Source organism: Dicentrarchus labrax, unplaced genomic scaffold, assembly GCF_905237075.1.
Source record: "Dicentrarchus labrax unplaced genomic scaffold, dlabrax2021, whole genome shotgun sequence".
Classification (NCBI taxonomy): Eukaryota; Metazoa; Chordata; class Actinopteri; family Moronidae; genus Dicentrarchus; species Dicentrarchus labrax.
In genome coordinates, this window is record NW_026136722.1 from 13,135,205 (window position 1) to 13,160,641 (window position 25,437).

The 25,437-nt window shown below is 38.4% G+C and overlaps 1 protein-coding gene across 1 annotated transcript in view; it reads left to right on the forward strand.

Moving 5' to 3' along the window:
• Nucleotides 1-1,571: 1,571 nt before the first annotated feature.
• Nucleotides 1,572-25,437, forward strand: part of elfn1a (extracellular leucine-rich repeat and fibronectin type III domain containing 1a) — a 68,503-nt gene continuing 44,637 nt past the window's right edge. Inside the window, exon 1 of the mRNA XM_051388077.1 lies at nucleotides 1,572-2,135. The gene's annotated coding sequence lies outside the window, so the exon portion shown is untranslated. The remainder of the gene's footprint in view (nucleotides 2,136-25,437) is intronic.

A 25,437-nucleotide genomic window follows, 5' to 3' on the forward strand; every position in this document is an offset into this window, starting at 1 on the left:
TTTTCTGAATTCAGGGTGATGTGCAGTGGCAGCACCAGGCTCAAAGGCTACTGTGTCTGGGGTCACGTATCAGGTTCACCCCAGGGTCATGAAGATATTAGGGAGCATGATACAGTGTGTCTGTCATTTTCAGTGCTGCAGCTGCACTGCTGTGACTTCCTGGGCCGGGCTGTCCACATCCACATTTCACAGCTCCAACGTGACTGCTGCAATGAGACAAGACATTGCAGCATCTGTGCCAAGTCCTCACACAACCACTTGCTCCCTCTCAGAGAAGAGCATCTGCAGCCTGGCTGCCACTTCCCGACTTACTCGGGTCATCCCCCAGACTACGTCATTACAGAGGACATCAGGCTGCACTCTCCATAAATTAAATCTGGGACTGCATTTACACAGGGACAGACAATGTGGGTTTAACCATTGAGGCACAGATCAGATTTATTCATTAGTATGTAATGTAATCTTTTCTTCTGTTCTCTGTATTTTTCCAGCTCCTTTTGCTCTGACCCCCAAGTAGGGTCTTAATCAACCTTGCCATCGTAGCATATTATGCATACATAACTTAGATTGTTTATTTGCGAAAGTAGAGGGAGAGTAAAGAAAGGGTATCCACAAATACAAATATACCTGCATTTAAACATGTTACATCATCTTGTGTTTCTTGTAAACACCATCCTGTATTAGACTGTGTGGATGCAGGTCTGTGTGGGTGGGAATTTGTATTCTGCAGGTTCTTGTATTCAATAATTTATCATTGATATATATTGATTTACTATCACAGAGACCAAGGCTTGACCTCCTCAGTGAAGTATGGTCTACTTCAATAGCTGTCCTGGCTCCTCCCTTCATCTGCTCCCCCTTCAATTTACAGACCACTGCCATCACAATGTGGCAGTTTTTACTTGTCTAAGGGGGCTCCTTAATGGTTTCCATTTACATTAGAGTACCCGAGCCTGTCATATACTGACAACATGCCACAGCCTGTGGTCAGGGGTCTAAGGACAGAGAGGTATATCCCGACTGTACCCCCTTGAAGCAAATGTTTAATTTGTGATATTGGACTATGTAAATAAAATTGACTTAATCATATGAATTTAAAAGTACATACACATATAACATTAGGTCTATGTGATCATTACAAAAAGCATTCAAGTGATATTAAACGGAATACAGTAAAAATACCTCATGTTTTCATACACAAGTTCCCTCACATTATTATTTAGGAATCACCGTCACCAAATAGTATGAAATGGACATATTAAGCATTTCTTTAGATTACTAAGGGGCCCCCTGCTGGTAGGACCAATGGACCTTTGTGTGTGGGAAAATATTATCTCCTTTCATGCAATACAAAATTAAACATGCCTCCAACCAGACTGTGAAATTGAGCAATTCAAAACCATTTCCAGCGCGGCGGTGCAGCCCGTACTCACAGAGAAAGGGAGGAAAAGTTTGCTCATAGATAGGCTGCTCAAGCCCTAAAGCTCAAGTGACGTAGCTGATACTTTTCACTCCGACTGTCTTCATTAACTTGAAACTGGAAACCGTTTTTATAACACACCGGCTATCATGCGTACTCACTTCTGCCCGAGGAGTTGCCATAACCCTCTCGGCATCCGTGATGAGCCCGCCACCATTTATAGCCTCGCGGTGACAAACAATCTTATTATGAGATTTAAACTTTGCCTCGGCTAGACTAGAGGATCAACATGCGCTCCTCTCGCACTTATTCCCCGCAGTTTCCCAACTGATACAGTACCTACCTGCCTACCCGCCTCCTCTTGTTATGGTTAAACGCCGGTGTCAGCTCTCGGTGTAATAGAAAAACCCATGCAGGGCTCCGGGTCTGTTCAGCATACATAAAGGCGAGCGGTGAGAGGAGCTCAGCCCCTGAATTAAATCACTCACCGCTAAATGGATCTTTGAGACTCTCCCTTGACGCAGTCAGTCGCTGCTTTGTGTGTCTTCAAACCGAAAAGAGAAAACTGGGATTCTTTTTTTAATTTTTATTTTTTTTATTATCTAACAGAAATACCTAATGTCTCTTTGAACAAATGTCTTGTGTTCGTGGTGACATACAGTAAGCTGCCAGCTTTGTATCGGGAAGAGGCTCTTGCTCCGCGATCGTCAAGCAGGTAAGCTCTTACAGTGTTGCTAGATTTTACACTTCAATATCGGCGAGTTTATAGACAGAATACTATACTTTATGTCCCTATGCATTCACACGGAGTAGCGGTAAATCTTTCAGATTGATATTGAATGCTTTTAAAGAATAGTGGTGTTGAATTTGAGTAGTCTTGTTTGGCTTTGCAGAACAAAAAAACACAAACTGTTCTATTACCAAGTGCATATACACCTTGCAAAATGCACAGCTGAACTTGTGCACCATCGTGCTGAAGTAGATGCATTTTGCGTTAGTTTTTGCCAGATCTTCGCAAGCTGACGTGTACTGTGAGCGGGACACGGGGGGCACTTTTTCGCTTTAACTGCGGTTCTTGTACGTTGCAAATAGTCTTTTAACTTTATTTTTTTTAAGTTTGATCAATCTCAATGTTATTTACCAAGATAGGGGCGCGTTTTAACGACACAATAGGTTTGCATTTGATCTGCAAACACTCCATCTGATACAGCTCCAGTGAAAGTAGAGGGTACTTTGCAACTGTAAAGCTCCAGTAACACCGCCCGCTTGCGATGTCGTTTCAGCACCACGGACAGCTCCCCGGCCGCTTTACTTACGCAGTGAAGAAGGCTCAACTTTATTTCATAGATTCACACAATGAAACTGGTATCTAGTCACATCTGAATGAGAGCACATGTTAATGTGAATGTAATTTACTTTGTCTGGTTATTATTGGAAATAAATAAATAAATAAATAAATATATAAATAAGCATCCCTGCCACAGCACTATACCATATTAAACGTGCATTAACTCATAATTTCAAACACAAATAATAAATGATCAGTGCATTGCATGGCTTGGATTTATTATGTTGTCATTATACAGTCTTGTACTTACAGTACAGTAGCTCTGTGCAGTCTCACTCAGATTAGCTGAGGATTTTGCTGCGTCTGTGCCATCTGTCTGGGAAATGCATACTATATACTTCACACTAGACATGTTGATTTATTTGAATTGCACAAGGCTTCATATGGATTGATTTCTTTATTCTAGTCAGCATAGGCCTAATTTCCAAAGAGGTTTAGCCAGCTCTGAAGTCTTCCACAAAAATGAAGACTCTCTAAATTCTCTGACAGAGGAGGAGGAGCGGAGGAGCTGGTGGTTTGGTGGGGATCTGTAGTCCAAAGCATATATAGTGGCTCAAAAAACGCTGAAACGATGCCAGGTTTAATATAACCTACACCTGCGGTCACTCGACAGCCAAAGAAATGACAAGCCTATAGGAACAATTCTCTGGCTTTCCACTCAGCTGCACTATGGACGTAGGAGTGCTGTATCATCTCTGTTCTGGATAAATAATGTGTTACTGTCCTAGTGACATTTAAAGCCAGGAAAGCATTTAAGACATACAACTTCTGCAATCTGTTTTATGCCACTGAACCGCAGGCATTGTATTAATTGTCAGTGGTTGCCCTCGTTCCAGTCATTTCATACAGAATACCAGCCTGAGCTTAGCCTTTACCATCCGTGTGAATCACTATCTGATTTTTTCCCAACTTTTAATGTCTGGAGTTATGACTGTTTCAAAACATCTTAGTTTTGCTGCTGTTGCTGAAGCTGTCTCTCACATTTGCTTTCACGTCTCCCTTTTCCTGTCCCCGTCTCCCTTATCTTGATTATGCAGCTGGATGATTGAGTCAGCTATTTTGTATGCAAGTTGCCTTAGCTTGGTTCTTTGTGGAGGGGGAGAGAGAGAGAGATCGTGCTGAGGATACTGAAAGAGAATTACAGCTTCTCATGACGGTTAGGAGTGGAAAAGATGAGGCTGCCCTGTTCGATAAATTGCTGTTTGAGAGAGGCAGATATCCTCAGGGGACAGCGGTTTTGGAAATGTGACCAACCTTTCTAAATGGAAATGGCAGCGCACATTACAGTTTTCCACGGCTCTATACTACGAACGACTTGAATTGAAGCATCCAAACTCTTTGTTACCAAGTTAGTCTAATATGAACCCATTTCTCTGAATTGGGAAAGATTTTAGAGGCACGTCATTTTGTACAGTGAGAGTGGACAAATATGTATGGCATACTATGAGAGCGGTGTACATAGGGAGGTGAAAATATCCATATTTACAGTAAGTTTAAGCTCATAGAAACCTTAAATCTAAACACATCCCACTACCCAGTTTGACTCTGGGTAGGAACTTTCACAAGATCTCATTCTCCTTTATCTCTTGCCATGTTTCTTGTTGTTTGTGAACTACGAGGAACAAAAATGTATGGGGGAAAAAAGCCAAAAAAAACCATAAAAGACATTGCACATGGAATGCAAATATGTTTACTTTTTCACACTAATGTAGAGAAGTTACCGAGGCTTGGCCAACTGCATGCTCAAGGAGCGATGCTCTGGTTATATGGTTAACAATGTGTAAACTGTAATCAAAGGGACCAGTCATGGTTTGTAGACAGAGCTGTGAAACATATGGTACAACAGCATGGCACATTTCTGTTCCACAGCTCTCCCAACCTGTAAAATTCAAACAGCAAGTTCCTGTGCTGTAGTGTGTGTGCATGTGCCATTTAAGAAGAGCTGTTGCACCACCTCACTCTCAAGTGTCCCATGTGACACTCAGCTGTTTTATAAAAGGAAGAATGAGCTCTTTTCTCTCAGTAGTGAAGAATGGCTAGGCTGTGGTATTAGTCACAGGGGGAAAACATGAACAAATTTAATTTCTTCCTAAGTAAGTGCTAAATGTCTGGATTTGATGCAGCAGACTATGTTGGAACAAGCAAGTAGATTGGTTATAGTTACATTGAATCAAGCAGCACATTGTCCAATAAAGTTATAATCCTTAAGAATTTAATTAAATTAAACCCAGTATTTAATACTATTACGGTATGTATTCTTTAGCAATAACCATTCAATACATTTGCTTCCTGTAATTACCTCTCTTTCTCTTAGTTTTCATTGTTTGTGACAAAGTTTCCTATTCCGGTGCTGGGCTCAAATTGCCTTCCCAAGGTATTCACAAGAAATGATGCAGGAAGTTTTGCAGGCTCTCATTCTTCTAAAGTGGTGTCAGAGTTGAATTAAGTTACTGCCAGTGTTTCATATTGAAGGCATTTAAATGTCAAAACACAGAGTGGCTTTTATTGTGAAGCAGTCACAGGAAACTGAAAAAAAAGGCTGCACTGTAAACATATACCAGTTGTTCTTCTTTGTGCTGAAACAGTAGCTTCTCAAGGAATGTTAGCTGTTGTATTAAACTGTACTTACTGTTACCACTAGGTGTCACCCAATCAACCAGGACTGAAATCTTAAAGATAACAACTTAAATGTAATTAATGAGTTATTATATTGTATTTAATTATACAGAACTGATGCAGCATATCACCTTTATTGGGTATGTTTTATAATGTAGTAGCTACCAGGAGCTATCAGCCAGTCATTATCTTAGTAATGAGTTGAGTTATATTACCTTTGAAAACATGGCGGTGAATATATTATAAGTGTACAAACTTTGGTTTGAATCGTTTTTTCTCAGTATTTCAAATTCAGTTTTTGTAGTGACCAGACTTATGAAGAGTTTTTTCTTGTGAAGGACAAGGCCATCAATGACACTGTCAGAGTTGGGCCTGAGGACATCAGACATGAAAAGGAAATGTTATTGACAGTAACTTAACATTCAGGAAAGGAAGGCAATTGGTTGAGGATTTCCGATATCTAATAAAGGCTGTAACTAGCAGATAAGGCTGAATATACAAAAACTGCTGCCACTTAAGCCTAGCTGCCCTTGGGCACATTTTATTTAGACATTGCAAAACAAAGATGCACCTTTGCTGAGATGGTATCTCATATAAAAAATGGTAAAAAAAAACCATTAGCAAACATCACCTTGAATCAGCAGCTCATGTGTCATTAACTGCACACTGTGTTCACAGAGCTGTGGTCTGGTCTCATCTCAGGAAAGAATGTATTTGAGTTTACTTAGGGGAGTTTATTGAAAGTGGCAGCGATGGCCCTTTGGATTCAAGGTGCATTTCAAGAAAAAACAACATCATGGCACGTCTGACCATTATTGCTAGGCACTTCCATTTCTTCTATTTACTAGCATCTTACGTGCTGATTACATTTCAGGAGAAAATTCGATGACTGCCATTTATCATTTTTTTATGGGGATTTTTTTCTGTGACAACTGATTAGCCCACAGAGCTAAGGAGTACATGAGAACACGAACGCTGGAGACAGTCAAGTTGGAATGAGCCACCGTACCATTGACAGATTGTGGGGATAAAGCCGGAGATGTAGGGATTCACTCGAGGGTGTGAATCAGGCATAATTAATTTAGGAGTGCACAAAAATTAATCCACCCAAGAGTGCCAGAAACGTTTCTGTGTAGTTTCCCCAGCCACCTGCTGGTTGCCTTATGATAGATGAAACCCTTTAGTAAACAAGCATCACAAAATGGCAGAGTGAGGCATATTGAACATTGCTGTGTCTCTTCCTTGCCATCTTCTCTGAAAAAAGTAATTAGATGCTGGGATGCAAAACACCATGGCAGTGTATCTGCGGGCACCTGCTCTGTTTGATGAATATCCTGTACACGGGAGCCCATTAAAGTCGATACAAAACAGCTCTGTCAAAGATCACTTCAGAATCAGGATTTTTGTGTAAAGTCCCTGATCGCTTAAATTAATTCCTTTTGTAACATCCAGATTATGCATATTATGATGAACATAGCAGAGTGTGTTGTGCCGTATAGTGTGTGGATCACCTTTTCATTACAGATCAAGAGCAGGGGGACAGGCAGCGGGACTTTTAACATTAGAAGTCACACCAAAGAGTTGGCAGAGACACTGCTCACAAACATAGAGCTGGTTTACAATATGCAGGCTGCTGGTGCTCTGTGAGCCCAGTATATGCAACATATTTCCTCTGTGCATTGTGCACTGTACACAGCACAAACCAATACACTGTACTTAAACACACACAAAGCACTTGCACAGAAATAACTATGATCTTCTTATCTATTTTATTATATGAAACTTTTCATTAGTCAAAGTTTCAAAAGGCCATACAACATCATTATATTAATATGCACTGTATGCATTTGCATAGCTGAGACAAAACCCAAAAGATAAGGGTCTTGACACTGGACATGGTTAATAATTAATTGCTAAGGCAAATTTCTTTGAAAGGAAACATTGTTTTGTTTTGCACAAAATGATCAAAACATTTCTACCAAGGGTTAATATGTACAACTAATCACATACATACATACATTACATTTGACTCCAAATTATGATATCTTATTGCCCAAATACATGGAATTACATATATCAAAGGCATAACACAAGACTACTATCTGTATTGGTTCATGTCCCCAAAATATATATATTCTGATTTATACCAGGGGGTACACCAGAGGTTCCTAAGCTTTCTGCTTAATTTTCTGCATTTAAGTGATTCAACCGTCATTTATACTCCTCATACATATATTTGAGTTTAGCTGGCAACAAAAACTCCTGAACCTAAATTTTGAACCCTGCATTCAAAAACAAAACTGCATCTAAATAAAAGCTGTGTTCAGGAGGAAATAGTGGAAATAGAACAGGATATTAGTGGAGTAGTGACTTTAAATAAATGACTGCCCTGTCAAACATTAGCATTCCATATAGAGTCACGTACAGTAAGGCGTCAGTCAAAAGGTAATAGCAGTTATAAAGGCCATATATAGCTATAATTAAGGTACTTATGTAGGTTGTGATTATGTCTGTTATTAATTTTCTTTAATTGAAACCATGCCAGAAAAAGATCAAACCAAAATGGGATCTGGTGACTGTGCTCGAAGGCTTTACCTTCGTCGGTAGTCAGGCAAAAAGAAGAAATGATGAATGAATTATTGCAAATGAGAATTAATCTCTGTTTTGTCTAGACTGCAACTGCTCTTCATCAATCATAAAAGGGATACTATAAAAATACAGGGCCAACACATATATATATATTGTTTAATGCTGTCTTGGTGCAGTGTTTGGCGAATGCTTGAGTTTGAATGGCACTCACCTGCTGAAGTTTTAATGCAGATGGATTTTCATGAATTAGATCTAACAGGCTCGGTGTGAACGTGCTGTCAGGTGTGAATGAACAAGGATGACAATGTGCTATAATGACCTATTTTTTGTTTATTGGATGTAGCTGATTATCTTGAGTGGAGATGCTTCGTTTATGTTTTAAGATAGATTAGAGCTAAATAACATCTTAAGGATCATAAAAATTATCAGATGGTGTAGTACTCCATTTACTATCTCTTCATTGTAATGATTGACAGCTACTTTAAGTAAAGTCCTGGTACTCTATCTCTGAGAAGACACACAAATGGGCATACATGTACTTGCAAAGCACACACAAACATACAATCTCTCTCTCTCTCTCTCTCTCTCTCTCTCTCTCTCTCACTGGAAGGACAGGACACCAATCACATTAATTGGTTCCTTGGGGAAATATAAAACCCAAAGACAAGGTTTGCAAAGTCCAAGGCGCTCAAAGTCCACCAAATAAGAAAATATATCGTCTTTTCCTGGGTGTATAAATAATCGTATATATTGTTTTACTCTATTTATTTTTTTATGTTATTCTAACTTTAATTTTCTGTTGTTCGGTGTGTGTAAGATGAAGGGACCGCAAACTTTCATTTTGTTGTACCACCTCTAGCTGTATAATAATAAATACATTTCCTTGGTCCTTCATCAAATTAAAGCAATTTTATACAGCAGACTTTGTATCTTGTTTCGCTGCGAGCGGCACATCTTTTGTTTAGATAATTATATTAGATTTCAATGCAGTTACAAATACATAGTGTTAGAAGATGTAGCTGATTAGTTCCCTGATTTGTAATGCAGCATGATTAGGCAGTATGCAGTTTCCTACCAATTATGAAATTTAAAACAACTGTCTTTAAAGATGACAGATGCTCCATGAATAAAGCTGCTCCCACATGCCACACTGAAGGCAAATGCTTTTCATCAAACAGTGAGAAAATTATTTTAGGTCAATAGGTGCCAAAAGTCATCATCATAATCAATACATGGCTCTCCTCCCTATGAATGTTAAGTAACCTCAGTCTGTGCTTGTAAACAGCTGATGCACTAATGATGCACAGAAGAAATTAACCTGTTCAATGACTTCTGCAAACATCTGCGACTATGAAACACTAAATCTTGTTTTTCTGTCTCTTCAACATTGCAGTTCCATCAGCTCTTCTTTTTACATATATTTTTCATCATTTTAATTCATAGTTCATCCTTACATGCATCACAGTGAGTTTTTCAGATCGATTTTGTCTACCCTCCCAGAGTCATTCATTCAACTCCTAATGCAAAGAAACCAGCTCTGGAGACTTCTAATTTGGTTAGTGGCGTAATTCATCTCTTTAAGTAAGATTTCATATTCAGGCGCAACGTCAGAGCAAAGACGAGCCAGCCAGCCAAACGCCTCCACTTTTTACTTCTGTTTTCTGCTTTGTAAACAGTCACATTGCTTCCAGGTGTGTGTCCCATTTCTGTCTTTGTCTCCAAAATGAATCATTCAACCAACCCACTAAGGTTGTTTGTGATTATGTTAGAAAGGTCTCCTGTCAATCATGATCCATTTAAGTCAACAATAAGCTTTTTTGGTTTGTTTGACTAGACTATTCCACCTTCTATAGTCTGTAAAACTTGCAGTGAGTATAGCTTGGTTTTACACAATATCAACCTAAAATCCATCTGTGTTAAGACTCAAATCCAAAGCCTTGATTTGAGGCAATAATAGACTGTACATGGTATTTACAATGTTTACACCGTATAATAAACAAATGCCAAATTCACGACTGTAAATATTATAATTTGAAATAATATCAATGATTAGCTGCTATTTGTTACTCCAAAAACCTAAAGCCATGGATAGATCATGAGACAGTGAGGCCTTGGACACTAAAAGTCCTCACAAAAACTGACAAAAAATGTTGTGTGTCTCTATAGTCATTTTGCAACACTTTGTGGTCATTTTGCATCACTTTGTGGTCATTTTGCAACACTTTGTGGTCATTTTGCAACATTTTGTGGTCATTTTGCATCACTTTGTGGTCGTTGTGTCTACTTGTAATCCTTTTGTGATCTTTATAGTTGTTTCGCATCAGATTGTGGTTGTTTTTGTCTCTTATTTGTTATTTGTGCATATCTTTGGAGACATTTAGCGCCTCTTTGTGCTTTTTTAAAATCTATTTGTAGTTGTTTTATGTTCCTTTATGGCAGTTTTTTTCTCTTTTTAGTCATTTTTCATTTCTTTGTGGTTTATTTTGGTCTCTCTGTGGTTATTTGATTGACTTTCCAACAAGAAAGGTGCAATAACTTCATACAAACATTCTAATACTAAATAAAACTATACACACTATTACCTTCCTACTGTGGTGGTGGCGGTGGTGGTGGTGGGTGGAGTGGGGCGTCCTCTGATCTGAAATGTACTCTAAAAAATAACTATTAGAAAGGAAAAATAGCAAGTGTGTCATAATGTGATCAAATAATTGGAAAACACAGGAGTGCTGTAAAAAGAGAATAAAAAAAACACAATTATTTCAGAATTGTTCTTTCATTGTTCAAAAGCAAACTTAAAGACTGCTGCTGCTCAAAGTCAGCTCACAGAGTTGCTGGATAATGCCTCTACTTTCTAACTCAAGGGATTGATTGTGGAGCTGTTTTTGCTCCATGCACCCAATTGCCCCTCACCGATTGAACAAACATTTCTTTAAGTGTACAATCATCTGAAGTGAAAGCCAAGACAAGACAAGGAGCAATCAGATGATCAGTCTAGGACTCATCTACACTTTGATGTTGTGTGAAGGTCATCCCTTAATCTTTCTTCACACCCCAGCCAACCACATTGTCGTGCAGACGTCTGATGAATGATTTGAGCAAGCCGATTGCTTCCCATTGAGCCAGCTCTATTGCAATGCTTGTGAGTTCTTGATGGTTGATGGGCAACCCCCACAAATATCCAGCTGACCAGAGTAACAAGGTTACCTTTGTCAACATCAGACTGGCTCTCTGATCATAGAAATGGAGAGACCTCTGTGACTGAATTTATTTACTGATGTTAATACCATTAACATTGTCTGGATGGTCATCAATAGCACTTTTCTTAGAAAGCAACTTGAGAAGGAAGCTTTCATATTAATCTAGAGATAGTCTAAGGAAAAAAGAAAAATAAACAATACATATTTTAGGTCACCTATGGGAATTGCCATGACTTATTCTTTTGGATGGAACACAGATGACACAGCATTGATATGACTAATTGAATGTGTTGAACATATTGTGTTTAAATCCCCCCTTTCAAAATAAATAATTTGTTAATTTTGTTTAAGCTGTTTAATGTCTGATTGTCTGCTGCTTCAAGGAGAAAATGTATGTTTAAATGATATGTGATAGTAAAACACTTCCATCTGCTATTTTTTGGCATTATGAGTACTTACTTTAGATACTACATTTTGCACAGGCCCTTTACTTGTAATGGAGTATTTTCACAGTATGTTTCACAGTACTTTCCTTTTCAGATATGTATCGGATATACTTTATGACATGTAGATTTAATTCTGAGTCACAGTGAAGAATACTGCCACACAAGTCATTTTGGGTGATCATTTCCACTTCCTACAATAACAGCCTCTTGACTCAGCGTGCAGCTGTTGTAACAGAAGGCTTTTATCTCCTAACAATCCCAGCATCTGCTTTACTCTTGAAGTTCTGTATCTTTGCTGCCTGAAAGGTGGAAGCAAAACAAAATTAAAATTCCCCACTTTTTTATTTTCAGGACTTTTAAGGGTTCTGTTGTTGTAGGACAATCACAACTCTAGTGAATGAGGTTTGAGCTGAGCTTCTAGCAGGGAAGTACAGATTCACGAAGTCAAGCTTCATTCAATGAGAACATAGCCGCTTTAGTTGAGATGGGCAGGTGGTCAATAATATTATGACTGACTCATCAATAATTTCATCAGCCATATGTCTAGCCTTTGCAACCTGTGGACAACCTTGTTTGTTGTACTATGGGGATCAAAGGTCTGTTGTGTGAGGAAATAATTAAGTAAAACGTCTTTTGATAGTTATTGACTTAAAGAGTGTGCAAGCTGCCAGTATACCCTAATGCATCTCTACATCTCAACTTAAAAGCCTTTAACCATTCTGTCAAGATGGTGTATAGCTTTTAAGTTTTGGCAAGCAAGCAAGTTTGCTTTCCTCTGCACGTGTCTAGTCATGATTAAAGAGTGCAACATGTTTTCGAAGTGTCCATGCAATGGCTCTTCACAGGCTTGAATAGAGTTACTTAATTTTCAATCAGTAGTACGAGCTAAATCTACTGACTGTCAGTGAGAAAGTGAAGATAGGACATTGTTACCATAGAAACTGCTTCCAAACTTGGAGCAAACATACTAGCATCTACTTATAAAAATGTGCCAGTATTCACACCATTAGCAGGCCACAGTGTACCATAACACTCACATTGGAGAGCGTCGCTGCATACTTGACTTACTGTTCATTGACACTATCCGAGGCTTTAATATGATGCAAATTATTCAAAGAGCCTGATTTCTACACAGTCATCTAAATGAAGTCTTGAAAAGGCCTTGGTGTAAGTGCTTTATACAATGACTTGAGCTTGGGAGCTTGAAACAACTAATGTGATAAATTAATTAAGACTCACAGTGTTTGTCGAGATTCCCACTGAGTCACTTGTGTTTCTATCTTTGTGACTGATTAAACAATGCAGTTGTTTGGGGGAAAAAGTGTCCTTTACAGAGAAGATTGATTGCAGAGCAACATAGTGAGGCAGAACACTGGACTTTCAAAGCAATAAGTGAACCGAGCCACATCAACTGAAAAAAAATCACTATATTTGGTGTGCCCTGAGCAATGAAGTCAGTGTTGCACTGTGCCAAGTTTTGAGAGTGCTGTTACCAAATACTACAGATCATGATTCAGATCAGATGCAAGACCTTTCTTGGCAGGGTTCTTGCTGCTTACAGCAGCGAATCAGAAACATATCAATATTTACCTGGATATCTGCCATGCTGAGAGATGATATCTCTGAACAACAGCCAGATGAATAACATCCTTTGAATATAACTTTTTTTCTCCCAACAGCTGATGAAATCGCAGAAAAATGTATTGGTAGCATGAACACTTTCGCAAACATACTTTTTTAATGATTATAATCCAGGTCGACAGCTGGCAAGAAAAGTGGTCCATCCCCAGCTGCATAGCATTAATCTGACGCTCCACCTGTTGTCTCCTCACTCACGCCCTCCATTGCTCATTAAACAGCGCTGCCTTTCAGGCCGAATCAGCTCAGCCTGGTGATCACCCACTGTGAGACCAGAGCACAGAGAGAGAAGGGATCTGGGGTGCCAGATTGTCAGGCCTGTGAGGTGTTATTCCTCAAATAAATATGATGATTATGTGTAAAGCCTGTGTGCCAATTATGCTTTCCCACTTCTTTAGTAAGACCACTTGGAATCTGTGTGAAGCTATGCACAAAATGTAGACTGCACAGTTCGGGTCTCTTGTCATTTGATGAATATATGTAATATAAAATGAACAGGAACAGGCGAAAAGCATGAGATTAGGTTCTTTCAGTGGACTTTTGTATGTACAAAACAGGAAGTGAATTGTGCCTCCACTGTTGAAGTCTCAACAATCAAACCCTTTGGGACAATAAGCGTTTTATATGTGAGGGCAGACTCCATCCTTTCCCTTGGGCAAACATAATGCCTATTTCACACACACATTCTTTTTATTTATGCGTGCAGTGCTTCAAAATCAAGGTGGTGTTGACTTGATAAAATAAAATATTATTTTATTTGATCCCTACGTTGTTGCTAAGAAGCAGGTTGATGTCAGTCGGTGTTCATGGATCACATGGCAAATGTCTCCCAAGAAGAAACTGGCTAGTCATCATGACTGAGCATGTAAAACCTTTTACTGTGTGCTAGGATACTGAATATTCAAGGGCTTTTACCACAAATTGGGTTATTGCATATAAAGTGTTCATGCTTTTCCACCATTGTGGCTCATAAACTAGCTCTCAGATTTAGGTGTCTAGGGTTAAGATCAGACTTTAATAGCAACTATCCCCCCATATTAATATAATTCACAGTGATGATCTGAGGAAACAATACCATACAATGGCTGTTTACATGTTAGCGATTCAATTCAAAAGCACAGTCTAACTAAAACATGATTCTGGTTGAACATTTCATGCATGTTGCACCTCTAGAGTCTGACCTCTGACCAGCATCACTGTGGGCTTGGTCAAAATTCTGCTTTGTTGTAAATATAACCCAACAGTGATGTTAGGATGTATTGACCACATCATAGTGCACTTTATCTCTAAACCAAGGCAGGAACTTTAACGGATCAATCAGGGGCTTTGGCGTAATGCTCCTGTCTGTCTAACTTTGAAATATTTCTATGCACGTCTATCTCAACAGTCACAACACATAGTTATAGCCTGCAAAATGTAGTAAAACTGATCAAAAACAGAGGCAGGGACTGTTGTAACCAAATTATAATCATCAGCCATCTTTTGCTCAGTAATTTCCAGCAGCTAAATAATGACAGAGGTGTTCTTCACATTAGCAATTTCAATAGATGGATTTCTGCTTCATTTTTCACAAAACAGACAGTTCAGGTGTTGCAAAAGCTCAACAGAGAAGGATGAAGGGAGTGTTATACTTATAATACAACCTATTTTTCATTTACTATTATGCTGTGCATAGACATCTCTGTTAAACTTCAGCCTCTAAGGATAGAATAGGTAAAGAAGGTTAAATAGCCTACTCTTACTAATAATATGCAGAAAAAAAGAACATGCAAGTTTAACACAAATTAAAGTATTACCTTAATTTTTAGGATGAATTGTTGAGGCCTGTTGTCAGATTAGAAGTGCCGTTAAAAAAATAAATCCAAATTTGGGTGCTCTCCATAACCTGTCTGAATTTAGATTATGCCCAACCACTTTAGGCAAAATAAAGGTGCCAAGGATCTTCACATTTACAATGTGCTGCCAAAACCTCTGGCAAATTCTGCATAAACCTGCAAGAAAAAGAAAACAAACCATTAAAGCATGTTTGCATCTGTTGTGATCTGTTAAACACAGATAACACTTATTATGTAGCAGATAAACCATCAAAAACCATTAAAATTGTACAGCAGTTTCTGCGTATTTTGCTGAGGTTTGGTGTGTGTATGGTTTGACTAGGATTACCGTGCGATTAGCATGGTTTCGCTAATGTGTGTCAGAGTCTAAATTATACTTACTGTAGGCTATGCATAGACACAACCCATATAATATGCAACTGTGGAACGTATGAAATCGTTACAGGTCCTTGCTGCCGTATTTTTGGCTCATTGAATGTTTGACTGGAACACTGCTCCCAAATCAAGAGGTTGACTAATTGTGGTATGCAACTGGCGAAGCAATTCACTGTCTACCATGTAAGTGAGTGACTAAATTAATAGATTCTAGTAGTATGCAGTGACGTAAGAAAAGAAAGCTTGAACAAGATCACTTCAACATCAAAAACCACAACAAATAGAGATAAATACCAAAGCCTTGTGTGTCAAGAAAAAACCTGCAAATGAAGGGTGGAGCAGATTGCTCAGCTCAACAGTATAATGCATTTAGATCTCTGCTTTACTTGCACAACCTGTAGAGGATTTTCATCAGTGAAATACACCTAATAAAATACAGTGGTATTGCATGGCACAGGCAGGAAATATGTAGTAGTGCACATAAACAATCAAGGAAGAGCATGCTGTTTTCTTATTCATTCTTTGAACTGAAACTTGAACCTATTGGCACTGATTTGATGCATAAAGAGAAGGCACCTTATGACCTGGGAGTGATAAATACTAGGAAGGCTTCCTCCCTCGAGTGAAAACCTCAATATGGGAATAGACCACAAGTAGATGGTCTCAGAGAGAGAAACATTTTCTAGAAGTAGACAAACTCAGTGTTAGAGGTCAGCAATGAAGATCAGCTCACCTCCATGGAAAATGAGAAGTGTTTAAGGGAAATACTGTATAAGTGAGAGATGTTCCACAGTCTGAATGTAAGGATATATTATAGCAAATATTTTTCCCTGTAGAAGAACACCACTCAGGCCCTTCAGCACTGTCAAAGTGTTCAGTGGAGTGCTGGATGAACTGCAGGAAACAGCCTGAGCAGTGAATATTACTACAGTATATACTGTATGTTTAATTCGAGGACAGGGCCTCCCTTGAGGGCCAGAGTGCCTATTAGCCCTGCGGGTGTGCCTGCTCAGACTTCACTCCTATCTGCCGCAGGCACAGTCCCTCTGTCAATTCCTCTGTGTTGTGCCTCCAGTCTCTCCTCCAGGGAAGTTTTCAAAGAGGTACATCTGTTCTGTCACAGTAATGCCAGTCATCACATGATGATAAACTTATTCTGAGAAGTGTTTTCCTTTGCAAATTATGAAAAGAACCATTACTATGATAGTTTAATTGTAATAATATGAATTTGAGTTGAGAAACTAGCCTTATTTATGTGGGAGCTCCAATGTTTTTCTGTAAATCAATTATCAATTCAACTTTTCAACATTAATTATGCATTTTAGTAATAGCATCACTCTCTTTGGTAATGAGAATAAACATTTTCCTGGAAATATGTGAGACAACCCTTCAATGTAGCATGTAATACAACAAAATTAGGTTTATTATGATTACATTAATCACAGCATAGAAGTTGAAATTTCAATTAATTTTCCTTGATAGTCTTCAAAGATGCAAGCTTGATTAAAAAGTATAATCTATCTTGACCAGCGCATAAATCCACATCAGAGGGAGTGGATATATCCATGAAGAAACGTGCACACTGTAGTGAATATTGGGCTCTGCACCCTGTTATCAGAGGTTGAGGCTTGACTAACTGTATCCTTTTCTGTCTAATCTGATTTGCACAGCTAAATGCTTATGCCTAGTGCTACGTGCCAGTGTCACTGTACTATTAATTAAAAATGTTAGGTCTTTCACTTTTCATTATTCTTACTGTTTAATGATTTTCAACATTCCCTTTTGGTTGATCTGATCTGATTACAAGATCCACAGTGCAAATGACTGACTGGACGGAGGAGACATTGAGTACTGACTACAAAATAAACAACAGACTGTACTGAAGTACAAAGACTGTACATTTATTTATAAAAAAATAACACAGGCAGTAATCAATAATCTTGTGTTCAACACCATTGCATAAGTAACAGTACTACTATTGTGCATGCTAGTGGACTCACTTAAAGGACTATGTTACAGTGTACAGACAGTTCAAAGCGTACTTATCTTTTCCACATAATTGCCACTCTGGGTAAGGGCTGCTTGATGGAAATGATTTTTTTTTAATTATCATGAGGCATAAATCTTTTATGTGGACAGTGTTCAAAGCGATGACACTGTGCAGATTCAGGAGCAAAAGATGCTTCAGTTGTTCAAAATGAAATATAGCCTAACGTATATCTTTCACTACTAGCCGGCATGTACATCAAGGCTTTTAAAGTTTGTGTCTGAATACGAGCTGGGTTCTGCAGGCGATCTTGGCTGTCATCCCTGCAGCTCGGACTGCAGCCAGGGTTTGGTCTGAGGCGGGGGCTCAAAAGTCTGAAGGGACCTCCCATAAGAGAGAGACATTTGAACTTTGGTTGCCATTCTGTTTCATTGATTAAAAGTTGAGTTTTCTGTGAAAGTGAACTCTGTGATACAAAGTGACTTTGTCCTCTTGTCCCAGCTTTTATCAGAAGTTTTTGTTTTTTCCCCAGAAAAACTAAAGTGTGCAAATATGCAGTTTTATCCAACAGTCTGCAGTACAGTGAGTGACTATTAGGGATGTACAATTCTCCCATCTAAAACGATCTGATATATACATAGACAGAAAAACATTTCTTACCTTCAAAAACATACACCGATCAGCCATAACATCATGACCACCCTGGTGGTGACCCACACACAAAAAACTATGATGCACTGTGTGTTCTGACACCTTTCTATCAGAACCAGCATTAACATTTTCAGCAATCTAAGCTACAGTAGCTCGTCTGTTGGATCAGACCACAAGGGTCAGCCTTCACTCCCTACTTGCATCAATGAGCCTTGGCCGCCCATGACCATTTCAGTTCACCACTTTTACCTCTTTGGACAACTTTTGATAGGTACTGACCACTGCAGACCGGGCCAGTTGTCTACCCGTCACAATTTGTCCCTTATCAAAGTCGCTCAAAGCTTGGGGTTAGGTTGCCTTGCTCAAGGGCACCTCGGCAGTGCACAGGAGGTGAAACTGGCATCTCTCTAGCTACCAGTCGACACTCCATATTGTGGTCTGTGGGATTTGAATCGACGACCCTCCGGTTCCCAAGCCAAGTCCCTACACGCTGAGCTACTGCTGACAGGTGCCATGATAACCAGCTAATCAGTGTTATTCACTTCACCAGTCAGTGGTCATGATGTGTAATGGCTGATCAGTGTATATTTTATAAAATACCAGGGAATGCAAGTATTTTTTTTCCTTTATGGCATGGGGAAAAGACATTTCAGAATTACGTTTCATTAGGTTTATTGCATTTCTAATAGACAAAATAATAATATCACTGTCCTGCGTGTTCTTGCTTGTGCTAGCTGTATTAGCATCCACAGACCTGCATAGGTGTCACCATGCCGCTTCACCAGGTGAGTGTTATGATTAAGATCTTACAAATGGTCAGACTTCCTGTTTATTGAATCCTAATGTTGTCCAAACTTTTGATTTGGTGAACTGTAAATCATGTCGGCGTTCTCTGACATGTTTGTTTATGTACCAACCTTGCAAGCCTCAGTGCACTAAAGTTACTCTCGGTGCTCTTGTCACAAGAACCTTGCATTTACTTTTACCTTTCACAAGAGTGGAGACGATGTTAGCAGCAAAGCTTCAATCAACCAATTCATAACTTTAGAATCAGACTATCGACCGGTTCACGGACTGTTTAGATCGATTCAGAGGTAAACTTGGTAAATCTTCACACCCCTTATATATCCCTATGGATGACTGACCAGGCTAGAATCTATAGTCTCCCTCATGAATATCTTCAAACAAACAATATTATGAATCACAAACAAAAGATTTAGAGCAATCATTTTTGAGAAATTTGCTGCCAACACTTTCTACAGATGACTAAAGAGGTCAGTTAGCCTCTTTGGGTCACTTATTATAAAAAATCTGACCCTTGCAAATTGACTCACTGGACTTAATGGGCCCATTTGGGCTGTGGATAAAAGATTGAAGATTCACATGCTGCTCTTATAATAAAGTAGTAATAGAGAGGCCAAGACGATGCTTGTATCATTTCAATGTTTTTTTTGTTTTGTTTTTCATGAATGTAATGAAGTAATTAAAGGTGTGAGTAATACATGTGGAAATTGTTAAGTTATCCTGCACATTAGTCCAAAGACAGTTTCTGTCAAACATTATGGGGCTTCCCAGTGACCCAGTGGTTTAAGACATGTACGTTGTAATCACGGTGTCATCAGTCCGAGTCTGGCTGACGGCTTTCTCACATGTCATGCCCCATTCTTTGCCCCCATGTTGTTTGTCACTTTGTACAATTAACTGTCTATATATATATAAAATAATGATTATATATATTTTATATTATTCATTTTAATACAAATAATATGATATATATTATAGCAGTATATGTGAGCACTTTTTTTGTCGTATCCATTAATTACCATTTGTTAAGTTTGAGCTTTAAATTTTGCAACAGCTACATATTAACCACATATTTTTACTTGTTTTGCTGTAAAAACAAACCATATTTTTCACAACACACTGATTTTATTGTTTTTGCTGCATAAAACTTCTCTGGAGTGTAAACACTAAATTAAAATACAATAACATATTGAATCAAAAGACAGATTCCAGTGTTTCCCTGCAAGTAGATGTGGATGTTTTCTCTTTGTGAAGAAGAACACATTATAGTGTGAATATTTTATGCATGGTTTACAATCTCAACTCAGCTGTTTTCTTACTAAGCGTGTGTGGCCCACATTCAGAACAATGCAGTCTTGCATTTTTGTAATATTATTAAATTTATGCACATGACTGCTTATGTTTGCAGAGGAGACCCCGAGATTTATTTGGATTTGCATCTCACTCAACAAGTTAATCAACAATATTTACGGGATTGTTTTGTTCCATTTTTTTTTTTAATTCAGCGCATGGATTTTTGTGAACTGCAAGCCACATTGGTTTTAGCAATAGTCAAGTATGAGAAAACAGGCTCTTGTGGAATTACATAACAGCCCTCTCACAAAACTGGAGAGATGCCAATGGTAGCTTTGAGGGACCAGCTAGACCGGACTTCTCTTCTCTTTTTAATGTGCTCTGCTTTCACAGCCATGAGCCATCACACTTCCCCTGGTAGCCTACATACACTCTCCTCCCTTTTTGTCTCTGGGTTTGGCCTCTATATCCTGCAGTTTACCCCAAAACAACACCGGTGGTTTTAAATGGGTAGTGGGAGGACCACTCATCTTCTTATATTGTTTTTATTGACTTAGACAGTTGAAAAACACAAAGTGAGAGAATTGGAGAGGAAACACAGACAGAGGTGTCAGATACTATACTGAAGGTACTTTGTGTTCTCAGGCTTGTCAATAGATACTGTGACAATTTATTTTGTATTGTACTGCTGTATAGAGCAGGGTTGTATGGCTGAAATGTGTATCACAAAAATATTTATCAATAAATATGCCATATAAATGAATGCATGCAATATCACATCCAACATAATCAAATTAAATGACAATGCAATTGATTATGTTTCACTGTGTCACTGCATTTCAAGACATGTAAAACTAAATATTTAATAATTAAATTTGTTGATTTTTATTTTCAAGTTTTTGGACAGAATAGACAGAACAGAATTTTGAAACTTATTAAACAAATGCAAGCGACTGGAGTCATAACTCAATCGAATCTGAACAAACAGACATAATACACCTATTTCTATGACTTGCACTTTCCAAGGATATTACTATTTCTCTATCTAATAAACATTCATAAATGTGCATAAAAATCATTGAAAAAAGATGCCTCTTACCCAGAGCTTACCTGAGAATCATCACATTCTTTAGTTTTCTTCAGTATCAAAGTAAATCGTAGTTCCGTCCAACATACAAGCTACAGTAGCTCAGTTTGCTGGTTCTGATAGAAAGATGTCAGAACACACAGTGCATCGCATTATGTTTTGGCTTTATGGCTGATCGGTGTATAATGTGTATAATATGAACTGCACTACTATTCACATAATATTACTTGAATAAGAAAATCTGAAGGTTGTAGAAGATTCACTGAGATATGGACAAATAGCTTTCTGAAAATTTCAAGACTTACTTTCTTGTCTCGTCCATCATCATTAGTGCTTTGCTGAATTGGTTTTTAGCTCTTATAAAATAAGTGTTTATCTGGACATGTATTCAAACTGCCAAGCACTTTGATTGCATGTAGTGTAGCAAGCAAGGCCACACAAATGCCCTGCCACTCCTGCAAGCTGTAAGCTCTTCCATGCACTCCTCTGAATTACCTGTCAGCATCGATTACAGAGAGTCAGTGTGGATAGGATCTTGGATTTTCTCTCCCTCAGAATTAAGATAAGCTCCTGCCTGCCTGTTTGAGATGCCCCTTGTTGACCCACCTGTTGAGAGTGATGTGAGATGTGTGCTCCACCGCTGTGGCCATATTATCCTCCAGCTATACACACAGATGCACTCACACCGAGCTGGCAGCACTCACTGTCCTCATCTGTTCATTTCTCCCCATCGCCCCCATTCCTCGTCTCCCTTCTCACCTTTGTTTTCAGTCCTTGTTTTTCTTCTCTCTTCTCTAACCCCTCTTGCTAAGCTATCTGTCTGCTTTTATTCAACCTCATCTCTCTCGCCACACCTCGTTGACAGCGAATTCCAAAGAGAATGTCCTATTTCTGCTGTTATCCAAGCAGAAATAAAACATTCTGCTCATTTAGTTTGTGAAATTGGATATATATATATTTAAATAGGCCATTTCACCAATGCACAACACTATCTACCTCACCTTAAGAGTACAGTGAATGTCTACTTGTGTGTAAAAATATTTGTCTCTATCTGTTTAATTCTGAAGTGAAGGTCCACTTTAAGTCTGTCTTTTTGTTTTGTCCTAGTGGTCAAAAAGCATCAAAATGTTAGTTGACAAGAAGCAATCCTGCATGTTTCAGCCTAAATAAATAACTACACTGAGTATTTGAATGGACTAACAGGTCGTAGCTGCCATTGAAAATTATACTTAAGTTTTAACTGAGGTTTAGGAAAAAAATGTTTTGTTGTTTGTTTGGGATAAAACAACTACTTGGTCGTGATTAGGGACTAATTGTGATTAATTGTGTTAATGGTAAAATGTATTAAAGTCTGACATTTTGTCAAATCATCCACCTGCCCACACTCCTCCCTCTGCGGAAGTTGTGGCTCTATAACAATGATTGCATTTCCATCCATCAGTTTTTATGCTTGTAAAAGGTAAAAACAAAAATAAGTTGAAATGTCCCAAAAAATTGGCTGATGTGTAAAAACTGGTGAATCAATAAAAACTGAATATGACATAGTGAAAGTAGTGCAATCAAAAAAGATTTCAAATAGGATGCATGTGACTTTATCACTCAAGCATCCGTCCAAATAAGAAATGAAAAATAGGGGCAGAAGAAAACATCCAATCTTTGTGGACCCAATCAGGAGACTGTAACCTTCCCCAAATTCTACATGAAACAAACTGAATGGCATATTTCCATTAACAGCCATATATGTCAAGTACGATCATTGGCAAACAAATTAATGATAATAACTCCCTAACCTCCATATCAGCACCACAACAAAACAAATTTAAGTCACTGCTCCTAAATTTGTGCCGCAGGCTTTAGACTTTCTCTTCAATCAACACTCATATGCATGCTGAAGTTTCAGAAACTCAAACAGATATCGCTACTTGAGACTGCCAAAGATCAGAGTGCAGCTTTCAAACGTTATTCCTGTTTTAGTGGCCTTTGACCTGCTTACATTTTTATTTTATTAATGCAAGCCAGATTACCCTGACCTCTAATCTAATCTAGAGAAAGAAATTGATTAAAAGATGGAAAAAGTGACTATGGCGCTAAGAGAATATTCTATTCTTAGCATACAGATCAATTTTCTCTTTTCTTACTAATAGAATAATGTAAAGCTCCTTGAGCTGAAGTTAAGACAAACTATTTATGAGTCATCCAAGTCTGTTTCCTATTCATTATCAATAGAAGAGCTCTAGGCCATGCATCAATGTGACACTACAGCTTAGTATTTGTTCTCTGGCTTTAAGAGGGAGTTTTTCATCTTTATAAATTCTGATTGGACTTTTTATGCCCCATGGAAATGATATGTGACTTTGCGACATTCTCTGAAACCATCGCAAAAGGTTTCATCAGGGTAGAGAGGCCAGTCCTTGAACGAACGCTTTCCATAATTTGCACAGCTTCAAGCCTAATGTTAAGTTGATGAGAGTCTCGTGGATGGGAGTCTGGAATCTAATATAATTTCAGCAGAGGGCTGATTACACTCTAAATGGTGTGCAGACTTTTCAATATGTTGGGTTAAGTAGATACGGGGAAAATTTATTTTTAGGTTTTTTCTGATGGGATTTCAATTTTACAACACTGATAGGGCTTTTCAGTGCCAGAAGAATTAAGATGTGACTTTGAGGCATTCTCCTAAACTCCTAATACAATTTCCACTGTGGAAACAAGCTGATTTTCTGGGTCAAAATAATCGTATCTTGATTTGGTTAAATAATCTAACAGTAATATAAAAAAACGAACACTAACAGTATATTGACTCAAACTGTGTCAATTTTTCACCCAGTGACTTTTAGTGAGTATTATTATTTGATATTGGGTTAGATGACATTTTGAGTTAAGATGGACAGTGACTCAGGCCCTCATGTCCACATTGCATGCTCTTATCAGCTTGCCTCAAACATGGCAGAGTAATAGTGTCCTCGTCAATCCATTTTGTTATTGTACTTACAGTTCCTAATCCCTAGGTAATCCCATTGACTTCACTACAGCGACAACTTGAGCTTTCCTGGACAGCTGTCATCTGTTTACATTTAAATGTCAAACTGCTAAGTTTATTAGCAAGGGGTGATGTGGTCAACAACGTTTTTTGGCTTTTGCTGTCTGAATAACTGTAACCATATGAAGACTTGTGAGGTGTGAGAATAAGAGCCTCATAATTGGATTCATTTGGACATGATCATTGTCCCCATTAGTACCATTTGTATACAGTGATGTAGACTCAATCTTTCATTGCCTCCTCCTCTCCCCTTGGAAATGGACAATTATCTTCCGTAAATTGATTCCTGCCACACATTGAGTACATCAAACACATGCACATAAAACTCAGTCCAGCACCCAATTGCTCACACTTTGTGTCACGTTGCACACATACCAACACACTGGGCTTTATCTCTCCCTTTGTGTGAGCATACATCTAGGTCACAAGGAAATTTAAAACATATGATTCTTTTCATGTTTGCTTGCCTCTAATCCCCCTAATCCATTATTTGCCATGCTCAGAATATGCTCTCTGTATTTGAACTTCAGTATGATCGACTGATACTGGTGGAGAAAAGGACTCGAGGACTCAGCAGCTATCGTTATCAGCTGATAGTCAACACCGCCTTGGGCAAATCCCACCCCGAGGTTGACACCATTTCCTTAGTGCCATTACTGATCTAATATGTCCGGGCTCACTCTAAGATCCAGTGACCCAACTGTCCAGAGTGTAATTTAAAATATACAGCCCCACTGTAACAGTAAACACCAAGATGAATATCTGACTGCCTCATAGTCAAGTGCCTGGATTAACTAAGGTTGTATAATTTCATATTAAACTATTGTGTATTAGGAAAAGGTTGATCATAACATAAGCCTAAGTTTTTTTTAGTTTTTTAATAAATCATCAACAAATCAATCTGTGTTTTGAGTAGTATCAAGCTTCCCATTTAACTCTCAGCCAGAATTTCCCTAAATTTGAAACTACTCCTTTAACAGATGAATTAGTATTTTCTTTCCAAACTGTGGCATATGAAAACATAATTGGGGATGGGCAGAATAAACTCTTCCTGTTTGGCTTTGAATGATACAAATTAACTTTTACAATCTTAGCTAGAATAACATGCAAC